The sequence below is a fragment of the Halichoeres trimaculatus genome, unplaced genomic scaffold, assembly GCF_033239565.1.
Source record: "Halichoeres trimaculatus isolate MK-OKI-2021-1 unplaced genomic scaffold, fHalTri1.1 fHalTri1_scaffold_8, whole genome shotgun sequence".
Taxonomy (NCBI): domain Eukaryota; kingdom Metazoa; phylum Chordata; class Actinopteri; order Labriformes; family Labridae; genus Halichoeres; species Halichoeres trimaculatus.
Window position 1 is genome coordinate 10,610,180 of NW_027437186.1, and position 21,661 is coordinate 10,631,840.

Here is a 21,661-nt window from a genome sequence, read left to right on the forward strand (position 1 = left end):
GGAAGGAGTTTAAAGCTTGTTTTAAAAAAGGAAACACTATCAGAAAGCAAAATACACACCCCTGTGACTTTTAGGAAGGAAGGAACTTTTAAAAAGTTTTGTGATACAAGCAGCAGTTAGTAAGCTAAATCCGCAAAGGCACTTGACAACAGGGATAGACCAATAATCAACTGGTCTGAATATCGGCGCCAGTTCTCATCATTTTGAGGCAATCCTAATGCAGGCTATAATTCACCAGCCAATAAAAAAAAAAAATTAAAACTGGGTTAGTTTGGCTCTGATGCTGTACTATTTGATTGGTTATAAACAGAGTCATGGCTCAGATATCAGCCAATCAGCAGTGAAAGCTGTGCATGCACAGTGCGCACACACACAGGTTTCAAAGGCAAGGTTAGGCCGCTGACTCTCCCGAAATCATAATAAACATCCCAGTTCCATTTTGTTTAAACTTTTTATTTAACACTATAAGACATGCTACTGAGGCTGGGAGCTGTTTCAAAAAAACGTAAGCTCATAGACATTTAAACAAAGTTAGGTGATGAAGTTTGTATTCAAAAAAGTTTTTATTTGCATTCAAAATTTTGACGCCAGTATTTTCACTTTTACTGCAAATGAATATCAGCACCAAATACGGTTATCAGCCTCCTTGACTACTAACAATTGAAATAGGTACCAGTCCTGGAAAAACCTTATTGGTCTTTCTCTATTTGACAACACTTGGTGCTCTAGCTAAGCAGCTCTAGATTACAGCCCATGATCTAAAAAAGTTGGAAAACTTGCTAAGTTAAAAAATAAAAAACAGAAGCTGATGCTTTACAATCACTTAACTGAAAATAGTCCAGACACAACAGGTGTTGAAGCTGAAAAATTTGATCAAATAGGAAAAAAATATACATGCTCTCATTTTTCATTTGATACCAGCAACAAATTTCTAAAAGGTAGGGCAGGGACTGCAAAACATTGAAAAAAGTAATGCTTTTTCAGCAGGTTAGTAAGATGAGTGGGTATAAAAAGAGCATAACGGAGAGGTTTGGTCTTGCAGAAGTCGGGAAGAGGTACATTGCATAAGTGTAAAATGCTTAACATTTTCAGAGATGTTCATGAGCACAAAAATCCAAAGGATTTAACTTTTTTAATCATCGACTGTACAAAATTTAATTGAAAGATTCAGAGAACCCGAATTTTTTTTGTCCAAAAGTGAAAAGCTGACACATAATGATGTAACCTGGAGGGGCTGCATTAAATGCAAACATGACTCTGTAGTGGAAATCACTGCATGGGCTCAAAATCACTATCAAACATGTCTCTAAACATGAAGTTAGCAGCTATAAACACTGTCTCTGCACTTAACAAGGTACACCCTTACTTATTGAAAACTTCCTCGGACAGAGCCTATCGGTATGCTAACAGTTCATGGCTGTGCCTCTAATTCTAGATATCAAGGAGCTTTGCTTCTTCTTTTGTAAAAGGTCCAAGAAATAAACAATTACTGTCGCCATGGGGCTAAAAGTTTAAACTAACAGCTGATATAATGTGTGTTCAATCTACAGCTATTGACTAAAATGTTAAATTGATACTTTTTAATGATTCACTTCTGATAATGCTAGTTCAAATTAAAACTTTTTTTTTTTTCAACTCATGGCTTTGGGTAAAAACTTCACAATTCACTGTTACCCTCACTGTTCAGACTTTATTCCTCAAATTTCAAGAAATTTTCTGAGCAGTCTTTCAAAAGATGACTAGTGCTATTCACACTTTTACATTATCTTGAATACAGTCATATTAAATCTGCCTCTTTTGTTTTCTGTTTTTCAAAAGTTACATTTAGCTGTAAAAATCTGTTACCCTGACACTACGAGCTGCATTGACTCTAGCGTGGGAGTTTGGGCGGATGAGCTGACAGACTTCGGCTGACCTCCTCCTGATCATCCATAATACTGATCGCCTGTGTTCACTCTGTGTTCTGTGTATGTGTGTGTGGTTGTGGTTGTTTGTGTGTGCAGCGGGCAGATGTGATCACAGCAGGCTGAATCTAACTCCTGCAGCTTCTCCTTAAAAGTCGTTCAGCTGCTGGAGTCTCATCCTGATCTGATCCACCCCCTGGCCATCAGACAAGCAGTGATCATGAGACAAGAAACACATCCTGCTGAGCTCCTTCGGGCACACACACTGCTAGCTGAACTTTGACCCCCCACCGGACTGGATCACGACAAACACCGCATCAGGATTTCTGCTCCCAGACAAAAGACATGAAGTGTAGTCTGTGCGTTTTGTCCTAAAGACACAATAATCCTGTGTGGATCCTCTTCTCTCAGCCTTTCGTACACGACTAATCCGCTTGTTCTCACTGACACACACAAACACACGGCAAATACCATAAAAGACAAGCAACACACAGCACCATTAAAACACTGTGACAAATCTGTAGATAATTAAGAAGGCTTTGGAAAGTAAAAAATAGTTTTTTAACTTTTAGAACAATCTAATATTGAAGCCTGCTTTAAAAGTTTGAGTGGTGAGTCATTTCAACAACCTGCAGCAGCCCTGATTATTAAAAAAGTCTTCTTGTGTAGTTAACTCAACTCAATAAAAGTCCTTAAAAGCTTATTCCACTTTGCACAAATAAAAATAAATATTCTGACATCACCAACCTCTCCAATTGGCACCAGAAATAACAAGCCAGCTTGATTTCTTCTATTTATACTTTGTTATAGTTGTCCCAAAATGTCAGTGATATACACAAACAAAATACATAAGTTTCTCTCCTGTCCAGGTTTCTATTCAAGACAACGTGTCAACTCACGCTGGATCTGCTTCATTACAGTCCTGCTGCATCCCTGCTCCGGCAGCTCGCAGCAGATACGCACGCCTTCTAAATTTGTTGGAGCAATGACAGGTTAATTTGAAAGAAGGCTGATCACGAGAAGTAGTGCACGGGAATCACCCAAAGCCCCGTTTACACAAGGTTGTTTTTACCCCGAAAACAAAAAAGGAAAAAAGTTTAAAAAATCTGTTCACACAGAAACCCTTAGGGACTGAAGGCGCTGTAATATGCATGCCAGGCCTGTAGTTGGCAATATATCTGTAGAGACACGCCCTCCACAGACCAGAAGAAGTCTAGACAGCTGCTAATAAAACAAAACAAACAAAAAAACAAACAGTGCAGAAAAGGTGTGTGGTGCAACACATCCACATTTTGTCAAAAGGCAGTCATCAGATTCAGCAGCACAAGCACAGCATGGTAGTCTGCTATTTAGGGCTAAATGATTTTGGAAAATAATCTTTTTGCGTTTTATTTTTTTACCAATATTACGATTGCAATTTAGCATGCGTTCATTTAAGGGGGGTGTTTATCTTCTGCATTATTCACTTAGGAAAAGCAATAAATCATTCTATAGTGTGACCAGCACGAGCATGGATGCTATTAACATAAAAAAAAACAAGTCTTTCCTGCACTTTCTAATTGAAAATGAAAAAGGAACACTGTAAAGTTTTACTGACCACTAGTTGTCAGTAAGAGCAACAAAGCAGCTCTGCCAGCTACGATCATTCTACTGTATGGATCTCTGTAGCTCACAAGGTTTTTAACAGAAAACCTGTGTATTGACTTTTGCTGGTTTTGAGGAAGAACCAGTACAAGTTACTATATTCCCTCCAGGTCAGTGTACATAAAACCTGTTTTTTTTTTAATTGCAGCAATTTGAAAATTTCATTTTATGACATTGGTTTCAGATAAATTAATTGTTCAGCCTTACTGCTATTGTTTCAGTCGTTGATGTCCAGTTTGCACGTGGCAAGTCAAGTTGCCACAATGAAAGTATAATGCCCAAAGGGGAGTGTGACGTCAGGGTTTCCACTGAAGACTCGGCGACGGCAACAACGGCGGCAATGTTTCAGGAAAAAATCCACTCTGGAGGCTGTTTTCAAAAGTTTCCTGTTCTGGGTCGGCTGAAATGCAAACAAGGCCAAAGCCAACAATACTTTTGGGTTCCATTAGGGGTGCACAGATATGAAAGTTTTGGCCGATACTGATATCCGATGTTGATATTGTTGTTATGGCCATTATTTACCAATATCACTGGTTAAAAAAAAGAAAAAAAAATCTAAGGTGATGTGTCAAGGTAATTCAGAGAGAAAGAACGGCGTGATCGTGAGAGAAGACAACCATGGAGAGAATCAAAGGATGGAGCTCCCGGGATTCAATAAAGTACGTTTTGTCTGTTTTTTTGATCAAAAACAGGAAGAGGGCCATAAAAGAAGAGAATCCACTCTTCTTAGGTAGTTTTAGTGTTTACATAGTAAAAGAAAACAATATCATTTGGGTCTTGAAAGATCGTTAAAGATACTCTGAAAATGCGGGCAGCTAATGAGTAAATATCGGCCGATACAGATATTGGTACAGATATATTAAGTATACCTACATTCCATCATAAAACTAGATCGTATTTCAGCTTTACTACAACAACAAACTGACCTAATGAGTTCAGCCAAGAGGAGTCAACAGGTTTGAGGTTTTACATCCCAACATGAACAAGGAGAGGCTCATCAATGTGGTGGGAAATGCGGGAACTTCTCAGTCTCACGACACAAGCTGTCTGGTGTTCTGCAAGGTGGCCGATTGATCATCAGCAGCTGTTGTGAGTTGACATACGGTGTCAACACGCAACAGAGTTGAGCCAGACCAGAAACACAGCGGGTGTATTCCTGCTGTAGCACAGCCATCGGCCACTATCAACGGCTACAGCGCCTTAGCGAACCAATTGAAGTTGTTTACCAACAGACTCAATGATCTGGTGTTTTGCCATGTTAGCTGAGTTGTTCTTAATTTGGTAAATTTCAGAGTGTTTTCTCTGATCAGTGAGTCAGAATTAAAACTTCTGTTTGACCTCGGACTCGAGCTGCAGCAGAACATCAAGTTATCCAAGTTATCTGACTTGTTTTCGGCAGCAGTGACTAATTTATTAAACTGCAGAAAACAAAACTGTAATGCAGTCTTGTTTCAAACTTCTTGTGTTCAGTTTAATCTGTTTTCTGCGTCCACTAATCTGTTTTCAATCAGTGAATCAAAAATGAAGCTGCATGCATACATACGGATACAAACCAACTACCAAAGCAGACACTGAAGTAAGCGAGCACGGTTTGTAGCATTCAGGGAGTGATGTACTTCACAGCCTCACTTATGTGTTGACTGATGCAATATTCTGAATGCATCTGTAAAGAGGGAGCAATGTGAATATAGAGGGTTTTGTTTATTAAAACTGTAGATCAACTCTTTCATGAAAGGTTGTGCTGGCAGATTCAACAACACCGCTGTGTGCAGAGTCATTGTTAACCATTCTGAAAGGGTGAAAAAGTAATGAAAATAACACTACTACAAATGTCATGAATCCGTAAATAGTAAAAGACTTTATCTGTAGATTCCACTTTACCCCCCTGGACATCCATCAGGCTCCCGACAAACTCATTTTATCTGCAGCGCCTGAGAGAAGTCTGAGAAAACACTGCATCCATCATCCTGGAAATAAGAAAATATGTTCGCTCTGGTGTCTTGCTACATGACGAGACGCATTCAACCAACACTGTGTGAGCCGGATATCAAACCTAGGTTAAATTATTTTTAAGATTGTGTCTGATTCATCTCACAAAGGAAGCACAAAGCTCTGACATCTTTCAGCAAAGCGTTAAAATGAAAGCAGCGCCAACAAACGAGATGTAAAAATGAAATCTGTCTGTGAGCTCAGCCTGCTGGACTCAGTTGTATAACACCAAACATCAAGGGAATAGTTTGATCTACATGTATCCTCATGTACTTTATGATACAGAGGCGTGACTTCTGTTGCTGCAGCTCAATTATTCAACTTCTCTGAATTTTTCTCTTCAATCAACCAGAGGCAGTCTACACTTTCATCCCTCTGCAGTTTCTCAGCAAGCAGCCCAAAACTTCAACAGTGAGTTGACTCAACCCTGTGTAGGATGGGTACCATAAACCGATGAAAAATATGTCAATCTATCAATATCATTAGCCTTTATGCTTATCCCCTTATCAATTCTTTACACCATACAGGAACTGCGGGACCATACGCCAACTAGTCTGCTGCAGCTATCTTAGCAAAATAATTACAGTTTCCAAAAATAAACTCTTGTTCAGGATTGTGTGCTTAAAGTTTCACAGAGAACTGAACGCACAAAAAAATGTACATTACTGCCTCACACAATATTCCTATTCAATACATTCAACATGGTACACATCTTCTTGATTACCAAAAAAGATATAAACAAAAATAGTGCTAGCTTGATGCTAACTTATACAGCAAATTGCATTGATATAGTAGCGGTTAGTATGCATTGGTACAACTTCGATTTTACAGCAAAATTTCAATTTTCATCACAGTTAGTCTCTTTAAAACACATACAGAAAACTCCAAGTATCAAAATATTTGAAGGCAAATAAAAGAGACGTAATGTTCAGGCTCATGGCTGGTGTCATAATTACAGCAAGGTTCCAAACTGCTCAGAATATTGCTATAACCACTTTGAGACACTATTGGCCAACTTCAGTCAATAACATCAAACAAAACAATACTCTTTCACACACACACACACACACACACACACACAGACATATATATATGTATATATATATATATATATATATATATATATATATATATATATATATATATATATATATATATATATATATATATATATATATATATATATATATTTATTTATTTATTTATTTTTATTTTTTTTTTTAAATCAACTCAAGTGTGATTTTTACTTATTTTTATTCACTTATGTCCAGAGATACCCAGATCCAGTGACCAACTTCAGATTAACTCACTCATAAACTCAATTAAATGTTGTTAACCCATGAAACCTGTTAAAGTACTTTTTTTTTACACAAAATATAAACAGGAGGAATTGATAAAGGAATAAAAAAAGAAACGGATCCATACGCAGAATCAATAAGGGCAATGGTATCAATAAAATCTTATCAATACCCATCCCTGATCCTGAAACTCACTTCCACATAATTCAAGAAAAGTGTGTATATTGGACTTTTTTTTTTACAGTCAGACTTAATGAAAATCAATGTTTTGTAAGTGGATGAAAGATGCTGTGAGAAGGATCTGTTTTAATTGGGCTGCAACACCAACCTTTTGGTCAAGAGTCTCACGCACAATGTTGTGGAGATGTCGTGTGTTTGTTTTGGAATCAAATGGAGATCAGATCGGGAATAATTTACTTTGTTCAATACAACTTTTTACCAGATATAACCTAATGAGGTAAGGTATTTATCAACAGTTGTGTAGCCCTGTGTGTGAAACGTGACAACAAGCAAACTTTGTAAGATTGTACCACATTGTACCAAGGCTTAATAGCTGTTTATATTTAGTGCAGCTGACAGTCCGGTGCTCTAAGACATGTCTGTAATGTGTAAAGTCAGTAAATCCTGGTTAGCTATGTCCTGCCAGTCATCTACTAAGCAGAGCTAACATAACCTCACTCTTCATTTTATTGATAGACTCTCAAGTTTGAACAGACCACTGCAGAATAACTGCAGACTGTGGGTTGGAATGGACATTATCACTAACAGTATAGACCAGGGTTGGGCAAACTTTTTGATTTGTGGGCCACAATGGGTTCTAACATTTGACAAAGGGGCCGGACCAGGAGCAGATAGATGGAGTGCTTTGGTAACTATCAGGGTATCATTCGTTCATTCCATATCCGTTTAAGAATCCAAAATCAGAAAAGGGATAACGACGTTATTCAATTTTTTGTTTTCAAATCAAAAATCAGAAAACAAGTAACCAGAAGTCTATTTTTTGCTGTCTTGATTTTGTTTTGAAATTAAAATTAGAATATGAGAGAATGGAATTATAATGGGATTTTTAATCCGTGTATGGTTCGCTCTTTCGTTAGTCTGTTTCAAAACAAAATCAAAAAAATGAAAAAAAAATAAATAAAAAAATCGCAAAATAAAAAATAATAAAAGATTGTGTCAAAATTGTTTGTGTGATATTTTGATATTAAATGTGAACCCTCTATACAGAAAACATCAGAATTGTTATTCATTTAATTTTTTCAAGTTCGGCGGGCCGGATTCAAACGTTTAACGGGCCGCATGTGGCCCCCGGGCAGTAGTTTGCCCATGCCTGGTATAGAGGCTCTTTTTGGTAGATACGCATGAAATGTTCAAGGTGTTACAGACAGTGCTGAGCAGATTGCAAACCATGATGAGGGCGTCTTCTGTTTGAAAAAAACTATGCAATTGGATCACCCTGAACCCACCCTGAGCACTGTTATCTGTTTTACGTGTTTCTTAACCCTCCTGTTATGTTCGTTTGTCAGGAACAGCCATGATGTCAATTGGCTCGGTGGCTCCAATTTCTAAGCATTTCATATACACACACTCTCTGATACTGCCTGTGAAAGGTCCTGACTGCCTAACGATCAGGTATAAATACATTTTCACATAACACGTGCACATGGCTGTAATAATCCACAGCTACTTCTGTGTCAGCGAATAAAAAATAAAGAAATGTCTCAATCAAAGAAGCTACTGTTAATACCCAGTAATTAAGGACATTTTCCATCCAAAGGAACCAGTGAAACGAAATGAAAGTTTTGTTAGAGGCAGAACAAGTCTTTCACATCTTATAAGTTTTCCTCACAGCACTGGAGCTCTGGCTGACCAGAGAATCAAACAGAGGCGAGAGGCTCACAGCTCAGCAGTAGAAACATTTTAGTATTCAGCAGCAGCCTTGACATAAACCGTCATCTTCTTCACCTGTGTGACAAACCATTCAGCAGCTCCCAATGCATGTTTTTCTACTGCTGTTAATGTCCTCACTGACAGTCAGTGCAGTGTTTTTCTCCCCCAGCACCCAGCAGCTAGTGTTGATTGATTCAAAATGATTAAAAGACAAAGGTCATCCATTCATTAAACTTCACTACTGACGGTTCCAGTGATCTGCAGCATTTCACGGTCAAGTGGCGCTTCAAAGGAACCATCACACTGATGATAGGAGGAGCTGAACGGAGTCGCTGTGTTTACTCTGTCTTAGGTTTCTGTGGTTTCTGTACACAAAACAACATTTAAACCCTATAGAGAGACATAGAGATGAAGATGACATCCCCCCTCATCCTCCTCGTCCTCCTCCTCTGTGGGGCTGGAAGCTGCTGACACACCAGGATTGAGATGCTGAGTGGGCTCCACGGGGGCTCTCGGCGGGTGATCGGCTCCTGTGGAGGAGTTGATGTTGGCATGAAGCCCGTGTCAAGGGGCAGGAAGAGAGGGAGACTGAAGGGCCTGACACCCTCTGCGTGTGTGTGTGTGTTTGTGTGTGTGTGTAACTGAGATTATGTGTCAGTTTACTTAGCACAGAAAGACACTCCTCTGTTTTCTCGGCAAACATGAGAGTCGGGGAAAAGGGGACAAAGATTTGTTAATATCTAGTTCTAATCAATTCTTTCCATTTGTTTTACCCAACCCAGTTTTACATCCTTAAAAATGAAATAACAGTAGGCAGAACATTGTTTCTTAACATTAGAGAGCCACAAGCCATATCATGGTAAATAATTATTGATGAAACACTCTGATGTATAACTTTTTAAGTAAAAAGTGGTGAACACGTTAGAAGCAAGGTTATATATATTTTAAATCTTTCTTTGAGCTTTTCTTTTTATTTTGCTTTGAATTTTTGTTTTCAACTTCAGTTTAGTTTTATTAGTTTTTGAAGCATGTTCAATGTAGTTTTACTAGTGTCAGTATTTAAGTTTTTTTTTTTTTTTTCGTAACATGGGGTAGATGCCAGGGGCAAGATTTAAAAATGTTAATAAAATGTGTCAGTTACTGTTAATCTCCCTGGTCACTGGGTGGATGGTTAAACCAACAGAAAAAAAGTGAGTCTATGTGTGAGATAGCTTTACAAAAACAAAGACTATAGACTTTTTCTCCATACAGTGAGTTTTTTTTTTATTTTAGTAAACATACCATAATGTTTAAGTTGGTTATCTTTCTTTTGATGAGGTCTTTATTTTATTTTTTAATTTAGTCACCGGAATGTTTCTTCCCCTCCTATTTCTGTTATTTCGTCAGTTAACATTTACTGGAATAACCTGAAAAAGAAGCCAAAGGCGGCTATGCTAAGGACATTATCATTTTGTTTCTACAATTCAAGTGCGCTCCTTAAAAAAATATCAAAATGATGATAGGTTACCATAGGATACAATCTGATGGGATAAAATAAGATCTGATGCAATATGATTGTATTACTAATAAGGATGGGTACCGAATCAGGTACTTTTATAGGTACTGACTGAAACCCGTCTGTAGTACCGAGTACCGATTCACGGAAAGTCAAAAGGTACCATGTTTAGGTACCTTTTGACTTTGAAGAAGTGGAGGAGTAGGTGATTTTCTATGCTGGACATGAACACAGCATTTTAAGGTTATATATTAAAGAATAAATATGTTAAATTGAAGAAATTTGAGATTTTATTATTGTACAAATTAATATTTATTACCACATAAACACGCACAAAAGTACCAAAAATTGGTACCGTTGAGTACCGATATCGATTGCCAGGTATCGGGCACTGGTACCATATCATTTCAAATGTGAAAGGTACACATCCCTAAGTACCATGCAGTATGATAAGATACAATACCATCTGATCATTTACATCATGTCAAGTGCAAACCTAAGGAAAAAGCACCGAGATCTTAAAACAATATCCAAATGAAAAGTGAGAAGATCTCTGAAGGTGGAGCAAGCTGTTGTTGGTGCTGTTCTCTCTATATTCCATCGTTACGTGAAAGTCTCGTGTCATCTTGTGGAGATCTCATGTGATTTCACAATTAAACGAGAACTGCTGCTTTGTGCTTCAGATTGTTGCGCTACATGTTAACTGTTAAATCCAAGAGCGTGTTTTCAATCTGGTCCTGCTTTCTTTGAGCACTGAGATGTATCACTCATTGTGAATACTTGCAGAAGAAAAAGTAATCATAGGTTATTTCTTCAGGGAGCTGTACAAAGTCTGACATTTATCCCTTCACATTGTTCAAAGGCAAAAATAAATTACTTTACAAAGGCTTTGATGGTCTCTGTTTGCTTTGTTGGTCATCAGGAAGCATCACTGGTAATTTCAGTCTGTTTCATAAACACATTAAAACTCCTCACTGGAGCTGAAAACGAAGACATCAAACATTCCCCGCTCAGCTTTTAAAATGTGAGCATTTCATACTCTCTATTGTTCTTTATGAAAGGAAATGAAGAGCTTCAACTTATAACTTTGAGCTCCAGTAGAATTCAAAAATCATTTCTTTATTCGCTCTTTTGAAATTGGACTTTGAAATGATGACCTGATAGAGAATAAACATCAATTGCTGACTGATTTTATGAAACCTGATCAAAAAGCTGAGCTCACTTGTGTGACGACTGCTCTCAGTTCATTATGTTAATTGTGATACAGTGGATGATAAAAGAGAGGGGAGGAGAGACTCGACAAGGTGAACCCAGTGGAGGACACCTTGAAGACCATGAGAAATACATTATGCAAAGACTTCATTAACCTTGTTAATGATACCCGGGGAAATACTGAAGTGCAGAGGAGAGACAACCTTTCAAAGTAAATCTTTTAACATTAAAAACTTTTAGAAAAAAAAAAAAAAAAGAAAAAAGAAAAAGCCAAGTGAGGCTCGACAGTCAGAGGGCGGGATGTAATCAGTGTTTCAGAGATTAAAAGGAAGTTTTACACGCCGGATTCATTATCGAGATAAAGTTCAAGAGAACAGGTTGATAAATACAAAAATAAAAATCTAATTATAGCGTAGGACATTTAGAAAACAGTGTGTTAAAGAGTCATATTTTGGTATTAATTATGAATCCTGGGATGATGTAATTTTCATGAGACGTTCTTTATTAATCACCATCACAGCCGCTGCTCCTGGCAAAATGTGTGAGTGTGTGTGTGTGTGCATGTGTGTGAGGAGGGGGAGGAGGGGGGGAGACAATTTTTCAAGAGTGCAGATGCTGATGAATTATGAGTTTGACTCATGTACAAGTTCCTGCAGTTCAGAGCAGCGTAAACAGCAGCTCTCCGCTTCAAGGCTGTGAGTTTATGTTATTTATGCAACGTCACACGCAAGAGGAAACTTGGATGCACAGAGGATTTATGAGTACCGAGACTTTATGCAACACAGAGGCTGTGATTTGCAGTCAGAGAGAGATACAAATTTACTGTACTCATGTTGATTTAAAGTAGAGGATGTAAAGAACATTTTTTCCATCTGTTGTTGTTGTTGTTATGTAACACTCATTTCTATACCTAAAACTTCTAAAACTTTCAACCCCCAAAACTTGTCCTGAGCAAACAGCCCACACTGTAAACGCAGATAAGTTGAGTTTACTTAAAAAATGCTTGCAAACAGGTTACCTTAAAAAAAAAATGAAGTAATGAAATAAGTTAATTTAACTCAACATCTGAAGTAGTTATGATTATTATGGAAAACCATTCCACTGAATGTCTTCAATCAAATAAACCTGATGCTTATTTGTTACAAATTAAAAAATTAAGTAATGTAAAAAAAAATGTTGCATACCACTGTAAAGCATAATAGGTTGACCTTACTCAAAACTGAAATCATATATCAATAAATTTACCTTATGAATTAAGTAAATGTAATTTTTAAAAAAAAAAGCAGATCTGAAAAAAACTCAATTAAATAACGTTTTAAAGTACAGCTGGGTCTCATATCCACAGCGTTCCCTCCTCACTCATGGTTACAAACTCTGTCACAACAAAAATCAGCTCTGATTTTATAACTTTAGTAACCGTGAGTGAGGAGGGAAGGCAGTAGATTTGAGACCCTGCTGTACATTGAAATATTGTTCTTCAGGGGGCACAGGTTGTCTGAGCCCCACGGCACTGACTGGTGGTCTGTGCTCCATGGCACGGGGTCTTGTACCTATTGATTTTGCAGTGTGAGCCTAATGGTTAATATATTTATGAATTAAATTTTTTGACTGGACTGTCATGATATTTAGGCCAATTTTGAAATTAAGTGTAAAAAGGTATTTTATTTATTTTTGACAGAGACAGCCAGCCCACACCACGCAGAGCATAGACAGCTGATTGCTGCCACAAGGAGCACAGATAGCTGGTCCATGCTGTGACACACAGACAAACAGTCTGTGTCATGTGGAGCACAGAGAACCTGTGCCACTGCTGCATGTCTAGAAGTTCAGCAGGGTCTCATATCCACTGCGTCCCCTCCTCACTCACGGTTACAAAACACAGTCACAGTCACATTTGAGTCAATTGAACTTACTAACAAATTTTAAGTTTTCATAGCTTAAGCCAGTTGAGTAATTTGAACATTGGGGTTTACAGTGCATGTTTAAAACCTGCAACATTTTCCCTTTCCGTCACAAAACCAACAAGTCGTCCTTCAGGACCACATCAAACTTGTCAGTTGAAGTTCCTTTAATCTAAAATCACTCAGGAAGCTGGAGATTAAGTATTGATGCATTCCTTAGAAAATCAAAACACCGCCCCTAACATCTCACTCCCCACCCTATGGACTCCAGTTTTACTCCGTTTCCTCGATCAGGCAGCGAGACAATCACAATCCGATCAATAACCTGGACCAATGATACTCTTCCTCGACACCCAACACAGCTGCTGCAGGCCGGGCTGGGATGAGAAGGAGGTGAAGCTCTTTTCTAAGGAGGGACAACCTAATACATCTGGTGTAAGTAGAGCCGAAGCATATTGATCTGTGAGATACGACCTAATACTATGGAGCCACACTTTAATCTACTCACATCTCAAAGTGTTGTGCTCAGAGGGCTGAAGTAAAAAACAGGCAGTGACTGAAGCTCTGCAAATGTACATTAAAAATACTCAGATTACGACACCTGAGAGACTATGAGCCAGAGAGACTATGAGCCTGAGCTACGTCTTCCTTCAGCTCAGCTTATTTCTCTGGTATCTGGACATCCAAAAGCTAAAAGACTCAAATGCTTCAGCTTCTTCGCTGAAACAGTCTCTGTGACTTAAGAAAAGAACAAAAACTGGCCTTTCTAACGTGTTTCAACAATTTTCAAAGTCAGGATGAAATCATGTCAGTGTAAGATGGTCTTCAAACTTTGGAGTGCTTCAAGAAAGTGTTTTTCTCCTCTTAGCATTACTACAGAGCCAAACATGTCAACTAATGTTGCAGCTAGTTTGCTTGGAATGATCACCAAAAAGGCTTGAGACTCATAGAGACTGATACAGTACTGATTCAGATTTCAACTGATAGAAGCTAAAAAATATTTAACAGCCAAATCAGAATCAACAACAAAAGGAATCACTGTAATTTTAAAGTTACACTTAAATATTTGGAAAATCATTCATTTTCTACCGCTTATCCTGTTCAGGCATGGCTGGAGGCTATCCCAGCTGTCTTCGGGTTAGAGATGGTGTACACCCTGGACTGCTCACCAGTCAGTCAGTCACAGGGCTGACACACAGAGAAGGACGACTTCTCACGTGGATGCACAAACCTATCGATGTTTGGAATCACCAATTAACCAGATGAGCGTGTTTTGCTGGAGTATCAGGATTTAACCCACACATGCACCAGGACAACTTGCAAACTCCACACTAAAATGTGGAATTGCCTGGTTTGGGCAACTCCCACCTTGCCCAAACTGGAAATAAGGGATGAACGATTTTGGGAAATAACCTAATTGCGACCAATGTTGCGATTGTGATTTAGCATGCGATTCTTGGGGGGACGTTTTTCTTCCGCATTATTCACCTAAAACTTGCAATAAATCATTCTACAATATGACCAACACGGCAAACGATATTGTCAACAGATAAACAATTATTTCCTGTAGGCCAGGCCTACATGTCATGATGAAATGAGATGAATTGATGCATGAATTGATAATAATAGCATGTCTTTATTACAACCACATTAGAACATTGACTGACTGATTTAACTTAAAGCCTTGTAAACATGTAATATAAATATCATTAATTACCTTAAATACAATCAGAGAACGAAATAAAGCACCTCAGAACAACAGGCCTGGTATGAACAATAATGTGAAAGTAAATGAATCCCACGCTAAATAAAAAGCACAAATGTAGGCTCAACCACTGATATATATCAACATGTGGAATACACTTATTTAAAAAAATGAAAAAGAAACACCGTGGGAACATAGATATTAAATGTCTAAAAATCTCACAGATCTCTCATCAGTAACAAAATAAGAACTTAAGTGCAGAACTATAAAAAAAAATAGTTTTGGCTCAACCACTGAAGTATGGCTCTTTGAAACTTTTTTTTAATTGCAGCCTTTGCGATTTAAAAGTTGCATTCTATTACATTTTGATATTGGTTTAAATTCAATCAGTTATTCAGCCCTACAAGAAAATTAAATTGGTGACTTTCTTGCAGTGAGACAGCAGCGCTAACAAGTGTGCCACTGTATGTTTAGAATATCATACACTGCCTGGCCAAAAAAAAAAAAAAAAAAAAAAAACAGTCGCCAACAACAACAACAAATAAAAAAAGTCACCCACTCCAATATTTTGTTGACCGCCTTTAGCTTTGATGGCAGCACATATTTGCTGTTGCATGGGCATGTAAAAATTCATGCAACACTGGATGGAAATAAATCTTGTGACATTGCAGAAGCTTATGGAAACAATGCCACAGCGAATGTGTGCAGAAATCAAAGCTAAAGGCGGTCCAACAAAATATTAGCATGTGTTACATACATTATTTTGGTTGCAACTTTTTTTTGGCCGGGGAGTGCATGTCTAAAAAAAGTAAATGCCAAGTCAAAGATTTAGTAGAACTGTCGACCTACTTACAGTCAGTAGTTTTGTTCAGCTTTCACCTTCTTGTTTTGTCTTAACATCAAATGACTGAGTTTTAAGAGTTGTGACATGGCATGATTACTGGACACTCCCTCTGATGTAGACATCCACCGATACATTGACTGGCCGAGGGGTGGCCAACCTGTGGCTTGCAAGCTGCATGTGGCTCTTTGCCTTTCAATGTGTGGCTCTTTGTTCCATTTGTAAAATAAATAAACTAATAAATAAAAATATTGATATATTGATGCTAAAGTTGGGATCAGTATTGATCCCGCATGGCAAGCTGTACACTACAGGCACTAGGACCGCTCAGTTGACAGGTAGGCAGCCACAGGTTCAGCCTACGGCTGCAGCGGTTACGTGTTTACGTGTGTCATTTTTGTGGCGCTTGGTCTCTGACTGGTTGGCCACTCCTGGACTAGCCGATCAATCGGTGCCGATTTCTTTGATTTTGGGGGATGAGGGATCGGCCCTTCCTGACATATGAAACTGCTCTTATATACCTCTGGGAAGCCAGCCTTTGTTGCTTTTTGCTTTGAGACCTAAAACTCAGGACACTTAATTTAAGTTTAAACATGAAGATTTTATTGTTTCACGGGTATTGTTCAATTATTTTCAATAAAATAAGATTGGAACATTAAAGGTATGTGCTGTCAGTTATAAAAAGTAAAAAATACAAATCGGTATCAGCCCAAATCAGTATTGGCAGGTCAGGCTTTTTAAAGATCGGTGATTGGCCAGAAAACTGTGATCAGTGCACCCCTACTCAGATGTTTCTCATAAGGTGATGCAACAATGGTGCGTGTCTAATCTAACACGATCAGTTAAATCACAGTTTGCCCATGACTGGAAATGATCTGATTATTGAAATATGATGAGTGAAGCTCAAACTGAATCCTTTAAACATGTAGACACAGCACACAGAGTGAAACGTTAATGCAGATACATTTAGAGCATCAGATCACATTGAGTGCATGCTCCCTGTGTAGACCAGCTACTGGACCCAGATCAAAAAACCTCCCAGCATCGATCTCTTCCTGCTCTGTCTTTGGAGAATACTCCTCTGCTTCTAATCCCATCCTCTCCTGTCTGCCTGTGTCGTGTTATCACCGCCGTGCGCGCTCTGCCTCACATTCTGCTGACAGCTTTCCATCTGCAGACACAGAGCACAACACCGCTCTGCAGCCCACTCTGCTGTACTTTTACACGCTGTTAGTTTTCTCTGGCAGGAGGATCAGAGTCTGGGAGCATGTGACACCGCATGCTGCCACTCGCATCATCGAAAGAGAAAAAAAAAAAAAAAACAGTTTGCTCTACAGCCGCTTCTTCTCCCACGTGACTTCTGAATATTTTATCGCAGTAGTAAGCCATATTTCATGCTCTGTAGTAGTTGAGCTGCTGCTGGGACTCACTGGGGTCTTTCATATCAACATCCAATCAAATCCATCGGGCAGCAGAGGGGAGGAAGCTTTTCTGATTTAGACTAGTATCTCCATTTCCCAAACTATCCCAGAGGCTGAAGGCTGGAGGCTGTACAGTTTGAAGACACTGTGATCTCGACCTTTGATCGATCTGCTTTGATCTTTATCGACAGCGCTCTTATTACAGCATAGCGGCAACAGACTTGCGCATTCACTGGATCGGGAGGCTGCTTGAGAGGCAGGATGAGGAGAAGATGTTGGATTCAACCATCACCCCTGCAGTAAGGGTAGTTTTCAGACCAGGATCTTGATACTGTACAATGTGTATTTTCAGAGGATTGTCAGAATCAGGCCTGAATACTACAGACACATGTTATCAAGCTGTTTTAAATACGTAACCCTGTTTTTTAATGAACAGCAACATCACAAGTCAGCTTTCATTTCTCTGTTGCTGTGAAGAGCAGATCATTTCTGGGGTTGTGGTTCTGTTTCCAGACTAATTGTAATCAAATCAATGTGCAGAGGTCTGGTAAATTTCATGACTGCTTATAGTGGAAAACCAAGAGACAAGATGAAATCAGAAATAAAAGTGGCGCCAGTTAAGCTCTCTTTGAAGAGCAGACGCCCTCATTAGGAGGCACTAGTCTTTAGCCGCGTTTCCACCAAGTGGCAACCTCCTGTCTAAGGATATTAGACAATGCGGAAGTGCTAAAATCTGCTATTTCTTGAGTGTTCGCTTGAGGCTAGCTCCGGATGTACCAGAAGTCACATACACACCAAGCCAAAAAAGCCATTTTCAAAGCAGAAATTAACCTATTTGCAGCCTGGTTCAAATAGATCTCCTGTCTGAGTCACTCATTTTACTACCGGCACCCACTGTACGGGGGGTGAATTTTTTTTCTAACTCGGCCGTTCAGAGGATATTAAGATCGCAAGCTCCCCCAATAAGAGACACAGCTGAGGTTCACGGGACTGACAGGCACCCTATAGCTGTAGGCGAAGCCCTTGTCACTACCAATATGGCCGCTACAGCCAATGTGCTTCATTTTCCATTTCAGAAACAGATGAGTGACGTTGGCGAAACTATGTCCATGTTTTATACAGTCTATGGTTTCCACCAAGTAGTCCAGTTTAGATCAAAACAGTTTGGTATGGGTTGGCTCGGTTAAGCCTGGTCCTGTTTGCATTTCCACAGCCAACCGTGCCCCCTCGTGGTAGGCGGTGTGTAAGCTGGATGCTGACAGCGGCATCAGTAACATAACGCCATAACAAGCAATGCCATAGCAGTGAAACTATGGACTGTGTAAAACAAAGATGTAGTGACATCGCCCGACGGTTCCCGATATCATGGAATAAAGCCAATCCGTAGACGCAGCCACATTAGATATGACACCGGCTGTTTCCTTTCGAGCAGCAGGGTGCCCGCCAGTCAGGTGACCTGAGCTGTGCCTCTGATCTCTGATTGGAAAATCAAACAAACCTAACAACTTCTAAACCGCAGAGATAGAAAACAATACACTCACTGTACAGTGTGTGCCAATAGTGAAATCAGCGTTTTAGACCCGAGCCGTTTTTTTTAACCAGGCAGTAAATGTGTTTTTTTTTAATGCTGTAAAAGTCTGTTTTAGACTTTTGGTCTTTCTGCAGCCACATAGGCTTCATTTTTACTAACCAGATGTTGCCCCCCTGAGCTGGACACAGTTTACTCCACTAATAAATGCAGAAAAGAAAAACATGACACAGTAAATAAAGAGCAACATGGAAGACATCCAGCATTTCATCCGCTTCCATGTGGCTCTTTGATACAAAGTGCATTCAAGCCTTGTTTCAGAAAAGAGAGTGTTTGGCCAGGAGAAATGCAGTAGCCGCTGTTTCACAGTAAGTGTCGATTCTTTCGACCAATCAATAGACTGCAGTGTTGTAGCTCCACCTTACTTTCACTTTTTGGCACCCCTGCAAAAGGGTGCCAAAAAGTGGGACAGCTTGTTTTGGTTATTTGGGGATCTGTCACAGGATAAGTCAGTGGAAGTGCCATAAAATGGGTGCCATGCCGAGACAAACTGAACTTAACAGAAACGGGGCTTTTGTCGCGCTGGTGGTAGGGTTGAGTCAGGGAATAATGAAGTACATGTCACCTCCTTCTCTCTTCCCTTGTGTCTGTTTCACTACCAAGTTTTCTAATCAAATGGCAGCCTCAACCCCCATGAATAGTCTTCAAAAAGAAGATGGATTCAGAAAACATCAGATAAAAGGTTTCACATCAGAGTCTTGCTCACCCTGTCGGGACTGCTATCCCCTAACTTCCCACTCACTGTACATTATCCTGCCCATATCTCATTGTTCAGTGTCTCATTGTTCAGTAATGCTTTCATTGGCCTCCTTTGAGGAAGAATTCACATCAAACTGATCGCTTGCATCAGAGTAAAGATACAACACTAGCCGTCTTATTTGATGCTGCAAGCTTTAGACCTGGTGTGTTGGATGCCTATGTGATGTCAGAGATAAATGTGTTACTAAACATGTTAATATGTAATGCTGGTGTTAATTTGCTCTTCAGAGAGATTTGCTCACACAGGAGAAGTGCGAAATACTTAATTAGCTCCTCAGATGAATTAGATTTTTCTTTTTTTTTTGGCAGTTAAAATGACAGTGAGGCTTCACGATTCACAAATGGTGCTTATAGCTTTTCAGCACTTTTTCCTGCACACTCCACACAGTGCAGTTCTCAGCAATAAAGAATGGTGTAATATACATTACCCATGGTGCACATAAGCCCTGTTTCCACCAAGCAGTCTGGATTGGACCAGTCAGATTTGGAACATGTTGAATCGGTAAAGCTTGGTCCTGTTTTCATTTCCACAGCCAACTGTGCCCTTCTTGGTAGGGGGCATATGTACGCCGATAACCGTGTCAGTTACGTAATAGCGCGATGCAATAGCAGTGCGACACAGTGTACCCCGCTAATGAATCTATTTAAGAAGAAAAATGCAACAAAGTAAACAACAAGCAACATCTAGCAACTAGTCCTCTTTGTGACTGGAATCCAGCTTTGTTTCAGAGAAGACTGTGTGCCACCAGGACAAATACAGCCGCTGTTGCACGATAAGTAACGATCCTTTCGCCTGACCAGCGAACTGCAGTGCAGTCCACCTTCTGGGGTCTGATTGGTGGAAATAAAGTTTTAGTGACCCTAACATCATATCACATGATGCTGAATCTTTTTTTTTTTTTTATCGAGGATAAAAACATCTCTACAGGCTAATGTAAAACCAAAATGGAACTCAGTTATACAGAGGTTCTTTGTGGGTTCGTCTTTTTTTTTTTTTTTGTGCATGTGTTTTTGTAATTTAATACATGTACACATGTTGTGAAAATCAGAATCAAACTGTATAAATTTACAGATTTACCGTTACTGGTAGTGCTGCAAGATTTGGGGAAAAGGTGCGATTTGCGATTAGGTGAACAATATTGCGATTGTGATTGCGATTTAATAAAAAAAGTTGTGTCGTGATGAGTCTACAGACTTGCTTGGTTATCATGGAGAAAAATCAGAATTGCATGTGCTGACATTTCGATTGCGATTGCGATATCCTCTTCTGCGATTATGTAATTGCATGTGCTGACATTAATATGTGTGTGATCAGGACATCTGTGGCATCACTTTTGATGGTGGTCTTGCATTTTGACTGGTCAGACTCAAGTATTTGGATGATAAAAATGTGATAAGTTTATATATCACAGCAAACCAGATGGTTATGAACCAGAATGGAGGTCTAGTATAGGAAATGTTCAGATGCTTTAAAGGGGCTGTGAGGAGTTTTTTAGTGATTTTGAAAAAGCCTCCCTTCTAGATATACACCTGATTGTAATCCACACTTTAAAATGAGTTTATCAGCACCGATAGAGGTTATTTCAAAATGCTATTTCTTAGCTTCCCCATCGGGTCGAGCAAGACTGGATTGGTTTACTGCACGTGTAAGTCTCTATGACAACGTCACGCCAGCTGACGAAGTTTAGCAGTGAGAAGAGAGATCTGTGTTTTTCACTGCTGAAAACGGTTTCTGTGATTAATTTTGTGGTGATGGTGGACACAGGAGCCTAACTGTCAGACAGAAAAGAACAGAAGCGCAGAAGAAAGCTAAACGGGAGAGTGATACAGCATGAGCCAAAAGCTAACACAGGGGCTAAGCTGTTTGTGATAATGTTCATTCCAACTCACAGTCAGCAGTTATTCTGCAGTGGTCTGTTCAAACTTGAGAGTCTATCAATAAAATGAAGAGTGAGGTTACGTTAGCTCTGATTGGTAGATGACTGGCAGGACATAACCAGGATTTACGAACATT

The 21,661-nt window shown here is 39.2% G+C and overlaps 1 protein-coding gene across 1 annotated transcript in view; it reads right to left on the reverse strand.

Moving 5' to 3' along the window:
• stk32c (serine/threonine kinase 32C) overlaps positions 1–21,661 on the reverse strand; it is a 153,642-nt gene that overhangs the window by 97,154 nt on the left and 34,827 nt on the right. The gene's annotated exons all lie outside the window — the stretch shown is intronic.